The sequence below is a fragment of the Arachis hypogaea genome, chromosome 13 (assembly GCF_003086295.3).
Source record: "Arachis hypogaea cultivar Tifrunner chromosome 13, arahy.Tifrunner.gnm2.J5K5, whole genome shotgun sequence".
NCBI lineage: Eukaryota > Viridiplantae > Streptophyta > Magnoliopsida > Fabales > Fabaceae > Arachis > Arachis hypogaea.
Genome location: NC_092048.1, coordinates 80,275,098 through 80,280,714, shown reverse-complemented (window position 1 = coordinate 80,280,714; position 5,617 = coordinate 80,275,098). Strand labels below are relative to the sequence as shown.

Here is a 5,617-nt window from a genome sequence, read left to right as displayed (position 1 = left end):
CTAATCTGATTTCTGTCAAGTCCCTCAATTTCAGCCAGAAAATACCTGAAATCACAGAAAAACACACAAACTCATAGTAAAGTCCAGAAATGTGAATTTAACATAAAACTATTAAAAACATCCCTAAAAGTAACTAGATCTACTAAAAACATACTAAAAACAATGCAAAAAGCGTATAAATTATCCGCTCATCACAACACCAAACTTAAATTGTTGCTTGTCCCCAAGCAACTGAAAATCAACATAGGATAAAAAGAATAGAATATACTATAAATTCCAAACTATCAATGAAACAAGCTCAATCATATGAGCGGGACTTATAGCTTTTTGCCTCTTGAATAGTTTTGGTATCTCACTTTATCCATTGAAGTCTAGAATGATTGGCATCTATAGGAACTTAGATTTCGAATAGTGTTATTGACTCTCCTAGTTCAGTATGATGATTCTTGAACACAGCTTCTTTATGAGTCTTGGCCGTGGCCCTAAGCACTTTGTTTTCCAGTATTACCACCGGATACATAAATGCCACAGACACATAATTGGGTGAAGCTTTTCAGATTGTGACTCAGCTTTGCTAAAGTCCCCAATTAGAGGTGTCCAGGGTTCTTAAGCACACTCTTTTTTGCTTTGGACCTTGACTTTAACCGCTCAGTCTCAAGTTTTCACTTGACACCTACACGCCACAAGCACATGGTTAGGGACAGCTTGGTTTAGCCGCTTAGACCAGGATTTTATTCCTTTAGGCCCTCCTATCCACTGATGCTCAAAGCCTTGGGATCCTTTTTATTGCCCTTGCCTTTTGGTTTTAAGGTTTTGGCTTTTTCTGCTTGCTTTTTCTTTTTCTTCTATTTTTTTTCGCCTATTTTTTTTTCTGCAAGCTTTGTTCTTTGCTGCTTTTTCTTGCTTCAAGAATCATTTTTATGATTTTTCAGATTATCAAATAACATGTTCCTAGTCATCATTCTTTCAAGAGCCAACATATTTAACATTCTTAAACAACAACTTCAAAAGACATATGCACTGTTCAAGCATACATTCAGAAAACAAGAAGCATTGTCACCACATCAATATAATTAAACTAAGTTCAAGGATAAATTCGAAATCATGTACTTCTTGTCTTTTGAATTAAAACATTTTTATTTAAGAGAGGTGATGGATTCATAGGACATTCATAACTTTAAGACAAAGTTACTACTACTAATGATCATGTAATGAAGATACAAACATAGATAAGCACATAGAAAACAAAAAAAACAGAGAAAGTAAGAACAAGAAATGAGTCACCTTAGTGATGTCCTTGAGCTCTTCTATGTCTCTTCCTTGTCTTTGCTGCTCCTCCTTCATTGCTTTTAGATCTTCTTTGATTTCATGAAGGATGATGGAGTGCTCTTGATGTTCCACCCTTAGTTGCTTCCAATAATTGGTGGAAGAAAATGTATCCCCTGAGGTATCTCAGGGATCTCTTGATCTGCAGTCAAATGTTCTACCACTGAGCTATAGATCGCCCCCCTTTAAGCCATATAATTGGCTTTTTACCACACCAAACTTAGAATGTTGCTCGCCTTCGAGCAAAAGAAGAAGGAATAGATGAAGAATGAAGATGTGGAAATAAAAAATGGATTTATGAGGAGGTAAAGGGGGGATGTGTGGGGTCCAGAGATGTGAGATGATCCTGTGGGTCCACAGATCTGGGTGTCAAGGCATTTACATCCCTGCACCAATTTAGGCATGCAAAATGCCCTTGCACACAACTCTGGGCGTTCAGCGCCAGGTTGGTGCCATTTTGGGCGTTCAACGCCCCTTTGCTGCCATTTCTGGCGTTGAACACCAGAACCATGCTTGTTCTGGGCGTTCAGCGCCAGGATACTCCCATTCTGGGCGTTCAGCCCAGAACTATGCTCTGTTCTGGCGTTTGAACGCCAGACAGATGCTCTCCAGGGTGTGATTTTTCTTCTGCTGTTTTTGATTCCGTTTTCAATTTTTTTTTATTTTGTGACTCCACATGATCATGAACCTAAAAAACATATAACAAGAAAAATAAGAATTAGATAAACATTGGGTTGCCTCCCAACAAGCGCTTCTTTAATGTCAATAGCTTGACAGTGAGCTCTCATGGAGCCTCACAGATGTGCAGAGCTTTGTTGAGACTCTCCAACACCAAACTTAGAGTTTGGATATGGGAGTTCAACACCAAATTTAGAGTTTGGTTGTGGCCTCCCAACACCAAACTTAGAGTTTGACTGTGGGGGCTCTGGTTGACTCTGCTTGGAGTGAAGCTTTTCTGCTTCCTCTCCATGGTTGCAGAGGGAGATCCTTGAGTTTTAACACAAGGGAGTCCTCATTCCATTGAAGGACTATTTCACCTCTGTCAACATCAATCACAGCTCTTGCTGTGGCCAGGAAAGGTCTTCCTAGGATGATGGATTCATCCTCTTTCTTTCCAGTATCCAGGACTATGAAATCAGCAGGGATGTAAAGGCCCTCAACTTTTACCAATACATCTTCTACGTGTCCATAAGCCTGTCTTCTTGAGCTGTCTGCCATCTCTAGTGAGATTTTAGCAGCTTGCACCCCATAGATTCCCAGTTTCTCTATTACAGAGAGGGCATGAGGTTTATACCTGAACCAAGGTCACACAGAGCCTTAAAGATCATGGTGCCTATGGTACAGGGTATTATGAACTTTCCAGGATCCTGTCTCTTCTGAGGCAATGTCAGTTGATCCAGATCACTTAGTTCATTGATGAACAAGGGAGGTTCAACTTCCCAAGTATCAATGCCAAATACTTTGGCATTTAGCTTCATGATTGCACCAAGAAACTTGGCAGTTTGCTCTCCAGTGACATCCTCATTCTCTTCAGAAGAGGAATACTCATCAGAGCTCATGAAGGGCATAAGGAGGTTCAATGGAAGCTCTATGGTCTCTAGATGAGCCTCAGAGTCCCTTGGTTCCCCAGAGGGACGCTCCTTATTGATCACTGGACGTCCCAGGAGGTCTCCCTCCTTGGGATTCACGTCCTCTCCTTTCCTCACAGGTTCGTCCATGGCGCTTATGTCAATGGCCTTGCACTCTCCTTTTGGGTTCTCTTCTGTATTGCTTGGGAGAGTACTAGGAGGGATTTCAGTGATTCTTTTACTCAGCTGGCCCACTTGTGCTTCCAGATTTCTAATGGAAGACCTTGTTTCATTCATGAAACTTACAGTGGCCTTAGATAGATCAGAGACTAGATTTGCTAAATTAGAAGCATTTTGTTCAGAGTTCTCTGTCTGTTGCTGAGTTGATGATGGAAAAGGTTTGCTATTGCTAAACCTGTTTCTTCCACCATTATTAAAGCCTTGTTGGGGCTTTTGATCCTTCCATGAGAAATTTGGATGATTTCTCCATGTTGAGTTGTAGGTGTTTCCATAAGGTTCACCTAAGTAGTTCACCTCTGCTATTGCAGGGTTCTCAGGATCATAGGCTTCTTCTTCAGAAGATGCCTCTTGAGTACTGTTGGATGCAGCTTGCATTCCATGCAGACTCTGAGAAATCATATTGACTTGCTGAGTCAATATTTTGTTCTGAGCCAATATGGCATTCAGAGTATCAACTTCAAGAACTCCTTTCTTCATAGGTGTCCCATTACTCACAGGATTCCTTTCAGAAGTGTACATGAACTGGTTATTAGCAACCATGTCAATGAGTTCTTGAGCTTCTGCAGGCGTTTTCTTTAGGTGAATGGATCCACCTGCAGAAGTGTCCAGTGACATCTTTGATAGCTCAGATAAACCATCATAGAATATATCCAAGATGGTCCATTCTGAAAGCATGTCAGAAGGACACTTTTTGGTCAACTGTTTGTATCTTTCCCAAGCTTCATAGAGAGATTCACCTTCTTTCTGTCTGAAGGTTTGAACATCAGCTCTAAGCTTGCTCAGCTTTTGAGGAGGAAAGTACTTGGCTAAGAAAGCCGTGACCAGCTTATCCCAAGAGTTCAGGCTGTCTTTGGGTTGAGAATCCAACCATAATCTAGCTCTGTCTCTTACAGCAAAGGGGAAAAGCATGAGCCTGTAGACTTCAGGATCTATTCCATTAGTCTTAACAGTATCACATATCTGCAAGAATTCAGTTAAGAACTGAAAAGGATCTTCAGATGGAAGTCCATGAAACTTGCAGTTCTGCTGCATCAGAGAAACTAATTGAGGTTTCAGCTCAAAGTTGTTTGCTCCAATGGCAGGAATGGAGATGCTTCTTCCATGTAAATTGGAATTAGGTGCAGTAAAGTCACCAAGCATCCTCCTTTCATTATTATTATTTTCGCCTGCCATCTCCTCTGCCTGTTCGAAAATTTCTGAAAGGTTATCTCTGGATTGTTGTATTTTAGCTTCTCTCAATTTTCTCTTTAGAGTTCTTTCAGGTTCTGGATCTGCTTCCACAAGAATGTTCTTATCGTTGCTCCTGCTCATATGACAAGGAAGAATGGCCAGAAAAATGATAATAATAATAGAGATCCTTTATACCACAGTATAGGGATCCCTTTGTAAGTAGAAGAAGAGGGGGAGATAAAGGATGTGATGTAAAAGAAGAAACACAACTGTGAGGATTGGAATGTGAGATGAGATGTTAGGACATGAATGAATAAATAGAATGAGATGGGGGAGGAATAATTTTCGAAAATTATTTTGAAAAAGAGTTAGTGATTTTTGAAAATTGGTTTTTGAAAATTAGTTAGTATTTTTCGAAAATTTTTGAATTCAAAAATAAAAAATAAAAATAATTAGTTAATTAAAAAGAAATTTTTAAAAAAGGGAGAGATATTTTCGAAAATTAGAGAGAGAGAGAGTTAGTTAGGTAGTTTTGAAAAAGTTAAGAAACAAACAAAAAGTTAGTTAGTTAGTTGAAACAAATTTTGAAAAGATAAGAAGTTAGGAAGTTAGAAAAGATATTTTGAGAAGATATTTTTGAAAAAGATAAGATAAGAAGATATTTTTGAAAAGATATGATTGAAATTAGTTTTGAAAAAGATTTGATTTTTAAAATCTCAATTAATGACTTGGTTCATAAGAAATCACAAGATATGATTCTAGAACTTAAAGTTTAAATCTTTCTTAACAAGCAAGTAACAAACTTCAAATTTTTGAATCAAAACATTAATTGATTAGTTATTTTCGAAATTTTTATATAAAAATAAGAAAAAGATTTTTGAAAAATATTTTTGAAATTTTCGAAAATAGCTAATAATTTTGAAAAAGATTTGATTTTTGAAAAAGATTTTGAAAAAGATAACATTTTCAAATTGAAAATTTGATTTGACTCATTGGCAACAACTTTGATTTTTAAAATTTTTGAAAAAGTCAACTCAAATTTTCGAATTTGATGAGAGAAAAAGGGAAAGATAATTTTTTTGATTTTTGAATTTTTATGATGCAAGAGAAAAACATGAAAATTATGCAATGCATGAAATTTTTAGATCAAAACATGTGATGCATGCAAGAATGCTATGAATGTCAAGATGAACACCAAGAACACTTTGAAGATCATGATGAACATCAAGAACACATTTTTGAAAAATCTTTAATGCAAGGAAAACATGCAAGACACCAAACTTAGAATTCTTTAATGCTTAGACACTAAGAAT

At 37.5% G+C, this 5,617-nt stretch overlaps 1 non-coding gene across 1 annotated transcript; it reads left to right on the top strand.

Annotated features, from left to right (window-relative positions):
• Positions 1-3,803: 3,803 nt before the first annotated feature.
• Positions 3,804-3,911, top strand: LOC112739529 (small nucleolar RNA R71). Its single transcript, XR_003170463.1, has one exon. It is a non-coding gene; the product is annotated as a small nucleolar RNA R71 (small nucleolar RNA).
• The last annotated feature ends 1,706 nt before the right edge of the window (positions 3,912-5,617 follow it).